Raw genomic sequence first — 18,436 nt, forward strand, 5'->3', positions numbered from 1 at the left:
TGTATTTCTGAAGTTGAAATTGTAATAATCATTCAGCCCTTGGAGTGGAAGTAATTTTTCAGCCTTTATTTCTTTAGTCTTGTGTTTCCTAATCACTTTGTGTATATGCTTGTTCTAGATCTGCATTTCACGATGCTGTAGTTAGTTCTGTTTTATTGTACACATCTTCAGCGCTGCTGGGAGTATATCTGATGATCTCATTACTGGATCAGAGCCCCTTAGTCTCTTGGGTCACAACCCTGCTTAATGTACTTGTGCAGACCCCTCCAGGCTTCCGATAAAAACAGCATTTTGTGCTCATAAAAACATTTGTTCAGGACATAAGGAACCAAAGAGGAAAAAAAAAACCTAACCCAAACAAACCAGCCAAAACTGAGAAAAAACCCAGCAACAGTCTTAAAAGTATTTGAGGCTTTGGAGTTAAAAAATAACATAGTGGCTTATAGTATCAGCTTTTCATTCTGTCTCCTTACGAGTTGGTCTGTCATGACCAGGTTCCCGAAAGTAATAATGTATTGGTTTAGGAAGTAAAAACATGGGAAAAATAAGGTCTAAGGTTGAAGACTGTATTTTAAAAACACAGTTTATGATGCTGAAAAGGGAATAAAGGACATTTTGGTTTTTCAGATGCTGGTTTCTTTCTTTTATATACATTAGAAGACTATAGCATTGTTTTCCAAAATATAAAAGCTTCATATTATTAAGCTGTGATGGAATATAATGTGAAACACTATGGACTCTTGTTTCCTGTACAATGGGAGAACTCTTCTGATTCTGAAACTTGACCAATTGACAGCAGAGGAGCAGTCCATTCTAGAAAGAGCTCAATAGATCCTTGGCAATCTACCACCTTCTCCCTACTTGAGAGCAGGGCTACCACTCAAAGGAACCTAGGTAAGGTGGAGAATGGGTCAAAGGAACTTCAAGAGATTTGGTTGAGAGCAGGTATACATGCAAAGCAAGAATCCTTTGCAACAGTACAGGCTGTGGAGTCTCAGCTTCTGTGCACCTGAGACTTGTTTGTACAGGGCATAAGAGTCTGTATGAGATCTATAAATCATCATACAAAACTGAGTCATCTGTGGTTTTAAGGACTGATATGTTGCACTGCCCTCCATTAAATCTTCTAATAAAATATATTATGAATGTAACATCTGTATTCTAAAAAAGTAAACATTCAAATATTACAGGTGTGAGCTCTGCATAACGTCAGATGAGAACTAGGGTAGAGACATAACAGAAAGGGCTAGGTGGTGTCCCTTAAGGAATTTGATAGAACCTTCTGAGAATCTGCCTGGTGGGAAGGCTGCAAAAAACCCACTTTTCCTCCCTAAGGCAGGAACCTGCTCTTTGGAAGGTTTTAGTGTTGCATGACAGAGGGTAGTTCTTCCTGAAAGTTTTTCTTTGCATTTAGGTGTCTTTGCAGGTCTTACCAATAGGAATATCTCCCTGCATTCCTTATCCTGGTTAGTCCTTTGCATGAAAAAAGGAGGGGAGGCATGAGGAAGAAGGGGCTTGCAGATCCTCTAGCAAAGGAGATTTTAAGGCTTCAATAACTGCAATGTGAACTTCCTGCCATATAGAATCATAGAATCATAGCATTGTTAGGGTTGGAAAGGACCTTAAGATCATCTAGTTCCAACCCCCCTGCTGCAGGCAGGGACACCTCTCACTAAACCATCTCACCCAAGGCCTCGTCCAACCTGGTCTTGAACACTGCCAGGGATGGAGCATTCACACCTCCCTGGGCAACCCATTCCAGTGCCTCACCACCCTAACAGGAAAGAATTTCCTCCTTATATCCAATCTAAACTTCCCCTGTTTCAGTTTTAACCCATTACCCCTTGTCCTATCACTACAGTCCCTAATGAAGAGTCCCTCCCCAGCATCCCTACAGGACCCCTTCAGATACCGGAAAGCTGCTCTGAGGTCTCCACGCAGCCTTCTCTTCTCCAGGCTGAATAGCTCCAACTTTCTCAGCCTGTCTTCACACAGGAGGTGCTCCAGTCCCTGATCATCCTCGTGGCCTCCTCTGGACTTGTTCCAACAGTTCCATGTCCTTTTTATGTTGAGGACGCCAGAACTGCACACAATGCTCCAGGTGAGGCCTCACGAGAGCAGAGGAGAGGGGCAGGATCACCTCCTTGGACCTGCTGGTCACGCTCCTTTTAATGCAGCCCAGGATACGGTTGCTTTCGGGGCTGCAAGCGCACACTGCAGCCGGCTCATGTTCATTTTCTCATCAACCAACACCCCCAAGTCCTTCTCCACAGGGCTGCTCTGAATCTCTTCTCTGCCCAACCTGTAGCTGTGCCTGGGATTGCTCTGACCCGGGTGTAGGTCCTTGCATTTGGCATGGTTAAATGTAATACTGCTTCTTGATTTATCACCTTGGAAACAGCGGAAGTCTTTGTTTTGTGTACTAGCGCTACTGTGATTTGAAAGCTGTAGATGAGTGAAATATGTATCTAATAAGATTTAACTCTTATGTGGTAAGAACATGTAATTGGTAATACTAATTGCTTGATTCTGACCATGCTATTTTAAACAGAAAAAAAGTCTTCCATGTGACTGCAGTTCTTCCCGCTGCATCAAGTTCCATCTTCATACCAGTAAATTTGTTGTACCCTTTCAAAGGCTTTCTAAACAGTTTTACTGATGTAACAAATTCTTATTTGATAGAAACAGTGAAGCCTTTCTCCATTTTGTTTCCCTCCAATTGCTGTGTATTTTGTATCTAGCATAAGTTGTAATGGCAGCTCCCCATAACTGGGATGTTTGTGCCCTTGGGAGAAAAAGCCATCCAGATCCTTCCACCTATCATGCTAATATATATTTCTAGAGCAGCATTTAGGTACTTTTTATCTATCTACTTCAGAGATCTTGATACAGATGGGTTGTTGCCGTATAAACTGCACATATCTCTGTACATGCTGTTGCTAATACTCTGTAACAAATAGATACTTTAGACTTTATAGGAAGTGTGGGATGGTCACTAAGTAGGCTTTCACTGGATTATTTTTTGCTTTCCCATTATATTTCTGCTTGGGTTGTTTCCACCTTCTTTAGTACTGGAGAGTCAGTGGAGATGAAATAAAGTGCTTCTATTTGTTCATCTAAAAACCCATTCGCCAACTTCCTATACCTTTTAATTGTACAAGTCGAAGGTATACAGTGGCACTGCACAAGGGGAGCAACTCATGTCATTTCACTGCTGGTGACAACTGGAATAGGAAAACCAAAATCTCAAATTTCTTTATTTTTTTAATTTTAGGATGGTATTGGAATTATCTTGTGATTGAAAAGCATCACTGATAAGGGAAATAGAGTAATGAATTCAGAACATACAAAACAACCTTTTTGACGTGTTCTGAAAGTAAATTGTTTCCAAGTATTGCTGTACTCTTAGTGTTGTAGGTTGTACTGTATTGCTCATACTTTCCTATACCAAAAGAATGTTAGATATTAAGAAAAACAAATAGCTTTGAATCTTTTGAAACTTACTGAAGAGAGGGAAGTGGTATGTGCTTGAGAATTTGTGCAAGGAAATGCTATCTGTGTCCTTTCAAAACAGCAAAATTGCCTTAGCTGGTTGTGACATGTTGTAATAGTGAAAATTCATATGGAAGACACATGAAGTAGGTGGGGGAAATAACCCTAGGTAGCCCTTGGAAGAAGTAGTACTTGGAACTAAGATTACTGTGTATTTCTGCATGGGTAAAAAATTCATTAAAGGCCTTCTAAAATTGTAGGATTTTAATTTTTAAAAAGACAGTAACTTGCAGAAAGGTAAGAGAAAAGCAGGTACTTTTACGTGATGTGCATGGTAGAAGTTTGGGTTTGTTATCAGGCTCTGAAAAATTGAGATTTCCAGATGTGGATGCACAGGTGTCAATGCTTTGTCGTTTACAGCATGGAGCGATGGGAGTGAGAGAAAGTACTGAAGCCTCCCAGGTAAACTGAATGCTCCATGTTGATGATGATAGCTTGATGCTTTTTGTCATAAGGAAACACACGCACAAAAAAAACCACCTTTTTCTGCTCGCAGCACAAACTAAAACAAAGCAAATGTGGATTTTTGGTTTTATGAGGAAAAATAATAGAATATAACAATAAAGCACACCATTAAAGCCAACCGGGAGACTGGTGAACCTTGACTTAGTGAGGAGCTTTTTACTGACATCAGTTACAATTGTGGATGCTTAACACTTCCAAGAATTAGCCTCATTAAGATTTTGTCAGTGAATTGATCCTGTATTTTGTACAAAGTCCTGCAGATGAATTCATTTCATGTGGTATAATTTCTTTGTGCAGAATAATGGTCTTTTTCTATCTCTGATATTTCATAGAACTGAATATTTGAAACAAGTGTTCAGTCAATAAATATTCTATGAGTTTTGTTTCTTCCTGCTGTTATTCTTGTCTTTAAGTGAACTTAACGTTAGAAGTCCAAATCAGGAGCCGAGTTAAAAAAGTCTTCATTCTGTGCTCTAGTTGAGGTCCTTTTGAAAGAACACACAGATTTTCAGAAATCCCATAGAGTCCATTCTCTGAAAATCAAACTCTTTTAAAGGATTCAAAGGTTTCTGCCTTGGTTATTATCCTGCAAATGGTGTCTTTGACTGAAAGAAGCCTATGGACTTTGAATGTTAAGATGTAACACCACGCATGAGCATTTTGTCCAGTAGTATGATGAGCATAAAGCTGATGTCTCGGAAAATTACTTGAATTATGCAACCTAATTGTTGGATGGTGTTAGATTAGTTTGTTTCCACTTGTGAGTTATTCACAAAGGGGTTTCAAAAGCCAGTAGAACACTAGTGATTGACTGGTATGTGCTAAATGGTTTTAACCAACAGCTTTCACTTATACCTTTTTGCTACGTGTTCATTTTGATGCAAGTTAACAGCCTCTATTTAATTCTTGCATTATTCTGTCTTTTCTTATCTGAATGACAAGCCAGGAACAAGCCAAAAAATCCTATGTGTGAGAACCAGAAAAAAAACCTGAATAGCTTAAAAGTTGTGGGGAGCTATCGCCTTTGGAGCAGAGCCTGTCAATAATAAATACATGATTATAAAATAAAGATGTTAGGTTCAATGCTTTAATCTTTCAGAAATTTTGGATAAAGAAGCCTATACTGCTGCTCTGCAAATATGTTGAGCTAGAACTCAGAAATCTAACCTACTGCTGGGCTGTTGGCTCAAAGAACCCCAAGAAGTTGAGTCTCAAAAGCTTCTTAAGTAACTTGTTTAAGTTCAAAACATGCTTGTGTTTGCATGGCTGTGTGTGTTGGAGAAGTGTGTATTAAATAAGTAACATATTTCTGTGTAGATAAACACAGGATTTTTCTCCCAGTAAGTGTATAGGAATCCTATTAAACAGAATAAATGATTCTTAGTGAATTGTGGGAATCGCAGCATATCTAATTTAATGCTGTTCTGTTTTTCCTTCCAATATTTTTCACAGAAGGAGGATTGATGTTTCTCACAGTAGTCTCTCTTTTGTGTTGCTTTTGTAATCTCAACTGATATGAATTAATATTTAGCCACTTCTCTTTTTACTGAATTTTGTTACAAGCCTGTAGTATCAGAATTCCCCTTGAGCTCAATCCTTCCAAGTGCAGAGCACCACAGATCTTTAATTCCTCTGGTTTTCTCTGTGAGCTGGGGCCAGTCAGTGCTTTGAAAGGTTGTTCTTTAATTTTACAAAGCCCTGAATTTAATATTATTTTGACCTTTTTAATATTCTGGGTTTCGAGTGTTCGCCATGGTACAGTGTTTCACAAAGTGAATGAGCGACTACAATTTTAGGATTTGAATTGGGGATTTAAGCAGGAGAGGACCAGAATAAATTTCCTTAAGCTGTAGATGAGTTTAAATAACCATGGTTTCCAGATTGTAATTTTCTCTTTTCCCTCAACGACTCTCACTTCTGTAGTTTCTCTGTGGAAATCAGCATTTTTCTTTAATTAGAGATATTAAGACTATATATGAAAATGTTGCTTTGCTGCTATGCCTGTATGTATGTCATAATCAGAGGAGTGGGAGTGATTCAGTGATTCTCCCAGATCTACTTTTGATACTACCACTTGCTTTTAGAAGCTGTCAGCTGTTTCTCCTCCTAAAATGTATAAGTATAGATGACTTAACAGCACAATTCATAGGTGTAGCTGGCAAATCGCACATAAACGTACTCAAATCTGGACATACACAGTTCAGATTATTTAGGGCATATGTATCCTATTTCTCTGTGCTCCTTTTCCTACCAGTCTTGTATATACATGTCAAAAATCAGTAGGCTGATATTGACATTAGGGTAAATTCTTCACAGTAATGAAACAAGCGTTTTGTCAGTGAATTATTTGTCACCATCTTAGAATTTTAGATGGGGGAGAGTTTTGATTTCCCTCAGCTTTCTTATCTTTATTTGGTTGTTGTTTGGATTTCCTGAAGCTTGTATGCAGGTGACATTGTATTTTCTGGAATGTCTGGGGGCAAGACAACTGTATTATAGAGTGAATTGCATTATAGAGTAATATGCAAATGGCCAATGCAGAAGAACTTTTTAATATACAAAAGTATAAAGGTAACATTTAAATACCCATTTGGTAGCTGGAGAGGCCAGGAGAATATTTACCTCTGAGTAAGTACACATGGACTAAAGATGTGCTGAATTAACCATTTCATTTAGTGATGACTTGTACGCTCTCCCTGTGATACACACGAGGAGATTCTGGGGCCATCCACTGTTAGGGAGTCCCTAGAAACTGTTTGCTGACTGATCTATATGTTATTAGGAAACAAATTAGAGAGGTTGTACAAAAGGGCAATCCTCATGTCAGACTATAGAGGATTACCTCATCTGTCTCATTGCTGAATCAATCCTATCCCTTTCCAACCAACAAAATTCAATTAACTTCTATGAATTATTTAGCCACACTGAAGTCTTAGATAGTATTAATATTTGTGTTTCAGCCTTTTTTTGCAAGGAATGTAAAATATTTCTTCTTTATAATCAATCAAACTCTAATGTAGATTGTAATTTTGTGTTTCACTGTTTTAAGAAATATCTTCTTAATCACACCTGATGTTGACTGAAGAATTTTACATAGTAGCTACTGCTTATACTTAGATTATGATTTAAATACCAGACTTTTTTTTTTTGGTTTTGTTTTTTTTTTTTCTCAGTGGCAACTTTTTTACAAAAGCTTTCAGAACTTTCATGCTGCCAGTCCTGAGTTACAGTCTGCTGGTTCAACCCAAGAAGAAAGGAGTTTGAACAATGTTGCCAGAGAAGTTGCTGCAGTATTTATGTCTTTTACAAAGAGTTTAATTCTCATTTGAGAGACTATGCTAGAGAGAGTGGCTAAGAATACACCAGGATTAATTTGCAGACAGGAAAAACTTATTTTTGAGTGCCTCAAAAAATGATTGTCAGTCTTTCAGTCACTTCCTGCACTGTGCTTAATATGATAGCAAAGATCTAGTCATCCGAGCTGAGAAATAGGAGCTTGAAGACTTGACAAGCCAATCAAGATAATGAGAACAGCCTTTGCAAGTGCTCAGTGAAAAACAGACAGAAAGGCTTGGAGGGTGTTCAACAAGACTGCATGGCCTAGTCGCTTAGCCACTATTGTGAAGGGAAAGAATGTTCAGTGCAACTTAGTCACTCAACTCTGTATTCAAGCTTATGGGTGAGTTTTGGAGGCTGCAATAACTTCGTGTTTCTCCACTTACACTGGCATTCATTCCTGAGCTAGGTGCTTCACATGGGTTAAACCGACTCTAAGTATGTATGCAAAACCAAGAATCAGAGCAGCTAATAGTGTGAAATGCATCCCTAGACCTTAAATCATCTATACCAGCATTTGTCTTCTCAAGTATTTTGGCAATTCCAATAATACTGCAGCATTCCTGCATGTAAGTTATGTAGTACCCATGCACTTTTTTATGTTCGGACAAAACTGCATGACATCCTTTCTCCTTGAAATACCATATCCTTTGCCATCAGTCAGGTATTTTATCAGTCCCTTCTGGTTTCTCTTGAATTTCTTTAGGCTGATTTAATATTAAATTTTACTGTGATTTCTTACTGCATTTTTTCCATTGACTTTAATTAAACATCTGAGCCTTGTGGGTTGGGATAACTTTTATTAAAAGTAATAAATGTATGGTCCTTACAGATCTGCTTGTGGTTGCTTGGAGTTTCCTCTAGTTTCCTCAAAGCCAAAGACTCTAAAGACAGAATATGGTTATAAGATATGTGGTAAATCTGAAGACTGAAGAAATTATGTCATGAATTGCAGATTCAAGTTGCTGATACTTTCCTTAAGGAAGCACAGGGACAGTGTTTCCAGGCAAGCTGAAGGTAACTTTTTGAAAGTCTTAGTCAATAGCATGTCAAAAGTTAGAAACTTGATTGGGTAAGGTAGGAATTTACTTACAAAAGCACAAAAAATTCCACTGAAACTTGGCATGTTGGTTGTAGATGTTGAATAATTTAGAAGTCTCAGCAGTGTTGCCAATGCTGGTAGGATATGTTAATTCCTAACATAAGAATGTGCCGTTCAGTACCTTTCAGTTTACTCTCTGCTTTTACAACAGTCTTACCTTTTCAGTGAATGAAACTCAGAATATATTCTTCTAAGTGTCAAAGCTGTGTGATAGAGTGGCAGCACATATCATATTTAAATACTGGTAGAAGTTTTGTGTTGTAAAATACTACAAGCTTAACTCTATTGTAAATGTAGAAAGATGCACACACTTCATTTTCTTCCTTGTCAGTAGGTTCTCTTGCATTACATAAACAGTAGTTGGAAAGGAGAAAGTTTAATTTGCTAATAATTTGTTTGAGGTCCATGGGGATTTCTCACTTTATTTGTTCATACAAGCAGTTGCATTGAAATCAGCTATGAAATGGCTATTAACATTAAGTTTCTTGATTATTATAGATGGGCATTGCAGATGAAGCATGCTAAAATCAGGTTGCTTCCCTTTTCTCAGCAGCTTTATATTTTTTTACTCGTTTACAATTTTAATGTGTTCAACAATATAAATGTTATACAGATGTAGTTTACACACCACTGTTAAGTATTTGATTAGTTAAATAGCCATTTTCATAGTCATTATTAGCAGAGTGCTTAATTCAGATTGCTGCTCTTAGTTATAATAGTTCATCAGGTTTTCTGGAAGGTACCCAAAGTGATATACCAGAATGTTGGTTCTTTTAACCTGGAGATCAGTTTTGTCTGTCTTTTGGCATGCCTATTGTAATACCTTGCAAGACACATTTCAAGTCATTTAGAAATGGAAGGCTACTGAATTCAGCAGCAACTGCAAGGCATAAACTGGAGAAAGCACCCTTTCCCACTGCTTATGAAATATTCTGTACAGAACTGTAGTTCAATCACACTAAACTAGCCCTGAAATAAAATCCAGGGAATACAGACTTCTTGTTAGCGCTTAAAAATTCCATCTAGGTTTTATGCCACAGTCAAGTTTTCTAATGCAAATGTTCACATCCTTGTTAATATTGCACACCTGGCCTAGTTATGTGATGCGTAATTACACTGACAAAAATGAGGATAGCTTTAAAGTCAAGTGTTTGCTTCGTTTCAACAATGCTGAGCCAGATCCATACCTCCTGCAAGTGGCAGCCTTTTTGTTTCAGTGGAGGTTTTCACTTGAATAAAGAAAACTGGATTTTGTAAGATGTGATTGCTACATCCTGACAGAAAACGTGGCTAACTGCCCTTTTCCATACCAATGTCCTATTAAAAAAAAAGAAGGATTAAAAAATGTATGGATGCTTCTAAAGCAAGACCTTGAGGAAATGTTAATCGCTTTAGATCTGCTATAGCACATAAAGATTTTACATAGTGTGAATTACAGTGTGTCAAGGCCGTACTTCGGATCTGATACCAGCAGAAACAGTGAATAATTATCTTTTAAGTGGAAAAAAGAGTTCTGTGGGAAAGGTGAACATTTACATAACTTAGGTTTTTATCCAAATCAAAACTTTACACTTTGAATGAGTGGCATTCAATATTTGCCAGGCCTTTATTTTATATGACATTACAGTGCTGATTCTAGAGGAGGTTACACCAGAGCCAGCTGGCCACTAGACTGACAGTTGTTAAAACCACCTCAGACCAAGGAAAGCTTAGCTAAGTCCTGAGATCCTGCCCTGCCCGGGTCATTGCAAAGCCCTCTGCCATTTACTAATGGCAGCAAAATTTGTATTTACTAGGCTTTCTAGCTATACTTGAGCCTTGTGCCAGTCTGATTGAGTAAGCTGAGTAACATTGAAGTTTTTTAGCCCATAGAGTGTGGAAATGCTTTAAAACAAATTTTCAGATCATTCATGCATCACCCAATATTCCAGTGCAGTTCTCCAGGATACAAAAGGAAACTGTATATATCCCGTTCAGGAGCTTACAAAAGACTTATTTGTGTAGAAAGTATTTTCTGTTAATGAGGGTTAGGCAGCCCAACTACTGAAGTAAATGAAACTGACCCTAACTAAACACTGTAAAGTTAGAAAAAACCCTAACAAGCACTACCTAATAGAGCAAGTCTTAAAGCTGCTTCATTAAAATGTGGCTGTTGGAATAAACAGTTTTAAAATGCTCTACGTATAGCAAATAACAGTTAACATTTCCACGTTTCTAGGTAGTAATCTTCAGTTAACAGTTAAAAGCAGTTGCATCATTTAGAAATACATAAATGGTGTGAATTTGAGGAACATGCCACTAATCCGGACACAGTGTTCTATTTCAATCTTAACCAAACAGGTTACAGCGTAAATGCCATCTCCTGAGAGCGTTTCCCTTTCAGTTCGTTGAATGGTTTATTTTCTGAACCTATGGTTATGACATGAGGATTGATAGAAGCACTCTGACTACAGTAGTAGTGTCTTTTCCTCACATAAACCACTCTGTGAAATCTTTAAAACCCCAAAATCCTCTCAAGGAATAGAAGGAAATTTTGAAGATTAATCTGTACTTTAAAAGTTTAATTTTTACAGTAGAATGTTTTATCCTAGCACATAACTTCAAAGAGTTAAGAGTGGTTTGTTCAAAACATATTTAGCTGTCAGAATACCCACATGAGGTAAACAATATCCTTTCTTCCAGATCAACAAACAGAAGCACAGAACTCCAGCACGTGGATTTTAAGTATCTCAATAGTGAAGAAACCTCATGAAAGGAACTCCCCTTCTTTCCCCCACTCCCTGCTATTTTGATTATCATTTAACTTGTATTTCAACCCTTGCCTGTTGCTCTTGTTTGAATTATATTGGTGCACAAATAAGCAGTCATGGGATATAGTTTGTTTAGGTAGGTAGAGATGTAGGTAAATATATCTATATGACCTGCAAGATTATGAGGTGAGAAATGAAACAATCTAAAATGATTCTGTTCAGTGTAAATGCTAGAAGACAAACTGTTGGTAAATTCCAGCATGAACTCTTTCCTTGGGGTTTCCAGTATCTCTTCAGCCTTGTATTCTGTCATTTTAACAATGCCATTATGGTAAAAGCAGTACAAACCCTCTAAAATCAACATAGCAACCTGTGGAGTGGGAGGGAGATTATATTAATGCAGGTCATCTTTCTTCGCAAGCATGTAAGCGTAAGAGCTGTGTGACTGAAAGGTAACTCTATTTACTGTAGTTTTATTTTAATCCGAAGGGAATTCATTAGCATCCCTTTCAGATGGTAGTGTTCAAATCCTGGCTATAAGAGTGCAAATAAGAAAGATAGCAAAATGATTTAAGAGAATGCATTTTCCCAGGTTATGCAAATGCAGCTAAGGAAATACTGCATTCTTCTGGGTTTCAATGTTTTATTGTATTAGAGGAATGATGCAGAAAATAATATGGGATTCCCTCCTGAAAAATCATTTCTTATGAGGATGACAGGTGAATAATGAATGCCATTCATTGTTCAGTTTATTGTACAATGTACAATTATACCATTTCCTCCATCACGGATTATAGTGCACAGGAAGGAAGAAAACTCTTGTGGAGTTTAGGAAGGGATTCGGTGAACTGCATCTTTTTGCTTACTTATAAATTCTATCTTAGTAAGACAAGGAGAGTGGCTGCTGTTAATAAAGCAATGGCAAGCAATCCACATCTTAAATTGTCCCTGAGTAAAGTGGTCATGCTTGAGTAAATTTTCAGTAAGCCTTTAGGACCAGTGGCTAAGCAGGGATATGTGTATGCTGAATGCTGGATAGAAAATCTATAAATTATGCTGGCAATGCTTTTGCAACTGAAAAATGCCATTTTCACTCATTCCTAATGGCTCTTTAAAAGTTTTAATTGCTTGTCATATGCATTGTTCATGGATATTTGTGCGTTTTATCTGCATTCGGAGGGAAGAATTCAGGTACTACGTGTCTGTGCCCACTGCCTGCGCACCACTGAAAATTTATTTTCTCCAGAGTGTAGTATGAAGGCACTTAAGTGCTTCACCTGGTGCTTCTGGAAGGTTTGCTTTCTTTTACTACATGTGTTGGTCTGCATTACTGGTCTGCAAATGTTAGTATTTCTGGTGTAGGAACTGTGTTGGGATATGCTCACCGAAAGTAAGAGAACTTATGGAAGCCTTAATACTTGGGGTTTATAAAACCCATGAAATACAGGGCTTCCAGGACATTATTGGGTCCGTTCCGAAATCTAAATTCTACTTTATTCATTGCCACAGCATAAAACAAAATTCTGGAAGTTACAGATGGTCACCAATTGACAATGCATTTACTGAAGCATAAATTTCCAACCCACTGCAACTCTGTTCCCCATGTGCTTAAGAGACTCCTGGAATAACACAAAGTGACAATATGCACGGGTATGCAGGCAAACATATGATGCATACAACATATGTTATACTTTAGCTTCATATGGAGCTGAAGGGAATTGATGAGAAAAAATAATGCTCTTAGCAAAAGATCTTTCTGGTACAATCAAAACTCCTTCCCAATTCCAGTAAGATGGTCTAGAAATGCAGCTTCTCAATCTCTACCCTGTGACACTGCTGACCACATACATTGTAAAGATTTCTATAGGTTTCGCGCAGCTACCTGTGACAATAGTCAAACCGAGATCAGAACCTTTCTTTGTGATTAGCACTACTACAGTTCTGTTGGAAATAATGAAATTCTAGGCTTCTGATTTGTCACTTTAAACTTTGCAAATGGGTACTTGCACTCCAAACAGAAATTCATATTTACAAACACAGTGCAGATGGAAGTTTCAGATTCGCATTGGACTGTAAATGAAAACATATGGTTCCTAATGCCAGTGCAGGTAGGAGAATGTTTGACTTCATAATGTTGAAATAGTGTGCAAGTCCATTCAAATAATCAACATATAAACCTAGGTTATGAGAAATACGCCCACTACCATATATTTATATAAATACATGTGCGTACACCAACTGTCTACTTTAGTATTACCGTGAACATGTGTTTCCAAGTTCTACATGCAGAGATTTATTTTTCTTACTCCTTTGGAACATGGCTGAGAAGTTTGGATTCTGCTGAAAATTTAGTGCTTAACCATCTGGTTTTAATTGTCTTGCTTTCTAACTGATATTGCTGGGTTATTTTTGTATGGGTTATTTTCTTACACATGTTCTTTGGTGTCAGGGGTGAGGTGTAAGGATAGAAAGGGAGCAAATACATGCCTGAATACAGCTGGCTAGTGCCCTCCACATTCTGCCCCCAAAAGGCATGGTTTTCTTCTATGTCCTACTTCAGTCTTCCAGGCCTATTCCTTTGACTGAGATATCAGATGGTATCTAACATGCCTATATTTATGGGCCAGTAATGTTTATAAAGTAGCAGATTGTTTGACTTACTAATTCCTGTCATTTCCAGTTGATTTAGAGAGTGATGCAGTTGTTGCTCTTACCCCTGAATGCATACATCTAAGCTTCTAATTTTGGCCCCCAGAAGAAATTCTAGGCTGATCAAAACCAAGAAAAGGAAGAGTCAGAAACAAATAGAATAAAGGGAAATCAGGAAAAGTAGCCCAGTACTGCATTTTATGATAAACTGTGGTGCTTTACAGTGACAAACTAACTCAGATCTTTTTTCCCTAGAACTGAGGAGAACTGTTGTCTCAAAGTTATATAGGCCAAAATATCTGAACAGTTCTGAAATTGCTCAAAAAATAGCCTTCTGAAAGCTACTTTTTGTTTTAGAGACACAGCATTATTAGAAAAATAGGTATCCTTTCTCTTTCCCTGGAAGGTCAGCAGTAATAGCTCTCACCCAAAATGTGGGAGACCTGAGTTCAGTTCTCAGGAGTCTAGAGAGTCACTGTTTGTCAAAATCCTTGTCCAGTTGCGTTCTATGAACCAGCTGGAGAGTGGATTTTTGTGTGTATATTGCACTACTTGGTTAAGTTGTACTTTCAGATAGATTTTTCTGAATTTTTATAGTTGGAGCCAGCAAATATATTTGTATAAAATATTTATATAACCTTCAAGCCAGAGAGGGAATAAAGCACTCATTTGGTACCTCACCTGGGAGAAGGGGACACGTACCTATCAGGCTCTTCTCCAAGTCTTAAAGATTTATGCGGGGTGGAATAACTCTGTATAATATAATAAGAAAGGCATGCCTCAATAGTCCACCCAGGGCACTTTGTCCAGCTATCATAAAAGTGAACTCAGGTTTGTGCAGGCAGAGCTCTGTACTGAGCCTAAGTCTCAGTACAATCTGGGAAACAGCTTTGCAGAATGAGATGTTAGAAAAGACATGCCATCAAATACCTGTTTTGTGAATCAAGTCCCTGTTTTCTAGCAGGTGCTCAAAAGACATTTTTTCTAATTCAAATGGAAAGTTTGAATTGACTCCATTTCATTTAAAAACCTCATTTGATCAGGATTTTTTCCTTATTTGTTTTATCCAAACACTTTTTCGCCCCTCTAGCTTAGCTGTGCAATATTAGTTTCAAGAAAGCTTAGCTTTTGCACAGAATGGCCTCAAGCTCACCTATTTTTAGAACACCAAATGACGGCTGCAAATTCAAATGCATATTGTCACAATTAATAAAGAGCCTGTGTTCTTTGTGTGGTGGTTTAAAAAAGTTTTTGTAGGGAGGTAGAGGAAGAATGGAGTCTTGTTTCTTTTGTTCAGCAGTGGTGTGATGCTGAAGCCAGTTGAACTATCTGCTTCTTTCTCATGCACATTTCTAATTACCATTCAGACAGAGGGAATGAGAGAAAACCAAACAATTTTCTGACTCCCTAATAACTGCTTTTCAAGCTGTGGTACAATTGTTTCTTAGTGATAAATAACGAATAAGTGGCAATAAGAAGATACACCTCGTGCTGGAATACACGTGGTGTAACTTTAACACTTCCTAGTCAAGGAAAAGGCAAGCGTTCAGTCTCTCTGGAATTGCCACACTTTTGGATCATCTGGCAGAAAGCGCGCTATGAGAAGCACAGCTGGGTCTTCTCTCAGGAGAATCCAGTGAAATACCCTGGTGTCAGACTCAGCTGGCTGAAAAAAATGCATGCCCAGAGTTGTCTCCCAGTTGCCTGCAAAATGCCTTTTTAATCTATCCTGCACTACCTGGAATTAGTTCGGCATCTTAGATTGATTACTGAAGTATTTAAATAGTATCCAAAATGCACATCAGTTCCAAAGGAATACATAGGTGTTATGAAAGCTTCTATTGGAAATATCAAAGACAAAAAAAGCTAATTATTTTATAGCAAATGCTATGACAAACTACAGTAATTATCATCATTTCTATTTGACGATTTTACCAACAAATATTTTAAGCTCCCATTGCTACCCAGTGGTACAGAAATTAAAATATTAAAAATAAGTGTTAATATTTAAATTTTAAAATCAAAAAGGGAATAACTTGTCCTGTTTGTCTACTAGGTGTTCTTCTTTAAGCCCCCATGTTGCAACTACTCGCACGAGTTTGATGCTGGTTATTTGTGGTGCTGAAAGCTAAGAAAAGGCCTTGCTCCAAAAGTCAGAGGGAAGCCCATGGAGGACTCATCCAGCTTTTTATTTGGATTAAATTGATCTTCTGTTCTTAAACAGTCTGATTGGTAGTTCTGTGGTAGAAGCAAACATTGCTCACATTGTTTCACTTCATAGTTGGTTGGCAACTGGTAGGCATGCAATTTGCATAGGTGGTGGTAAGTGCATCTAACAAATAGGGTATATAATTGTTGGGGGTGTTAATCCAGTTACTTCAGTGATGTACTGCCCATACTTGAAAATGTAATAATGCGCATGACATATGTATGATCATGTCATTCACACAACTGTACTATAAACATCATTTTCAGAGTGGTAAAAAGTCTATGTGCATGAAGTGGGAAGTGTACCAACTGGGAAATAAAAACCCATGCAAATAGCTATATATAGTTTAAAAAGAATCACAGGTGGATCTCTTTATTGCTATAAAGAGATACTTCTTGCCATTTGGAGAAGATACCATTAAGGATGAAAATAGGGGAAGAAAGTAAGCCATGTAGACTTAGGTATCTGCATCTTTATAAAGGGGAAATCACTACTTACTAACTAAAGAGTAGTTTCTTTGATGAAGAACTCGATATAGGTACAAATACATACTTGGATGACTGTAAAAACTCAAGCCCCCAAACCGTCACTCTTCTGATGTCTTTATCTGGATTTCAATAAATATCCAATGTCTATGGGGTTTTAAATTATTTGTTAGAACCAAAACGACCTGGAGCTCTCTGAATGGTCATGTGAACTTCCAGATCAGCCGAAAGATATTGATAATCATTAAATTAGATTGACAGGCATTGTTGTGAGACAGTGGTAGAATTTTGCACTTTAGACCATAAAGACATACCCAAGACTTGAGACTGTATTTACATACCAGGTAAATTAAGTTAATTAAGGATGTGAATTGAAGCTTAATGAAATAGCAGTATCATGACAGTTTCTACTTACTCTTGGTCACAGTAACACTTATTGTCACAGTAGGCCATTAATAGCTGTGTCAGCCATAGTATAGGAATGTGTACTTCCCTCTTCTCATTGTTTGAGCTCTGGGGGACACAAGCAGGCTTGTAGTATAAATTGATATTTCTTTTAAACTGAATTTTCATTTTGTAAGTATTAACTCCAAAGCTTTGTGTCGGGATTAAATGAAAAAACCTGGGTTAGAGGTAGATGTTCACCATGATCATCTTCCATATGCTCAGCATTCTGCAATGAGGACAGTTGGAAAATGTCTGGACAGCTTGTATTTTAGAATCAGTCTTCAGATGCAGTTGCCAGTATGCAGACCTGTATATCTGTGTTCGCAGTTTGCGGTTTCTTCTGGGAGCTTAGTACACTGAAAATGGCAGAGCCTATGAGGAAATTAGCAACTTTCAATTAGCACTTTGCAATTAACTCAATGGCTTAACAATTAACACTCTCTAAATGTATTTTTTTGGAACATTTTAGTTGCTTAATTTTGGAATCTAGTTATTGTTTGAAATGGCAGGTTGTAAATCGATAGTGTTGACTTATTGTTCCATAAAGCTTTGTAAATTTGTAAATGCTGTGCAATGTAACTGGTTGCTTTTGGGAGGGCAAGAGCTCTTGAGTTGCTTCAGGAGGTAGGTGAAGAAAGTAGGGTACTGTACACAGTGATGTATTCATTCTGCATATTAAATATACACAAATTCCTTTAAATATCTTAAATCTTCACCTGTGCTTCCCTGGATCATTTTGTTGTATTAAATAGGTCTCAAACTAGATTGGACAGTGAATTTAGAGATGCAAACAAGTGAAGAAAGAAACTACCTTTGTAAGCAATAGTTTTGATTGAATTCAATTATTCCCTTAGATTGTAACAAATATTTCCTGACAGTTCATTTCCTGTATGAACTTCAGGCTTTGATTTTGACTGGGAAGTTTTAGCACTCACATGCTCAAGATGAACGTGTTGATAACTCCAACAGCAGTGTGGAAGTTGAAGAAGTTTCCAGGCTTAACAGTCTGGCTGGGTACTTCTGTCTTGTTCCAAAATGCTCTAAGTGTTCTGAAGAATTTGGTTATGCAAAATTGTATCTGTAGAGTTTCCAGACTTATAAAATTATTCATTTTATTTTACTTGGTATTAATCTAAAATCAAACATTTTCAGAACTCTCATGAAAGATGCAGTGGTCACTGTAAGAATCTATTGATTATTTATATATTAATCATAAAACCTACTGACTATTGCAAAAACGTCTCTTTTGCCTGTTGGCTATGGTTAGCATTTAAATGCAGTATTTCCTAAGGCAAAGATTGGTTTCGGTAGGTGGGTACTTCTCAGGACAGTGCACGGGGATACTGAAGCAACTGCTTTGGCTCGCATTTTTGCCTGTTATTGATGTTATTAGTTATCTCCACGAAAAGCAGTCTGTTGTTTAGTAACTATAGTCATAATT

Source organism: Pezoporus flaviventris, unplaced genomic scaffold (assembly GCF_033815535.1).
Source record: "Pezoporus flaviventris isolate CSIRO_AGI_PZ_B2104156 unplaced genomic scaffold, CSIRO_AGI_Pfla_v1 ptg000005l, whole genome shotgun sequence".
NCBI classification, from domain to species: Eukaryota; Metazoa; Chordata; class Aves; order Psittaciformes; family Psittacidae; genus Pezoporus; species Pezoporus flaviventris.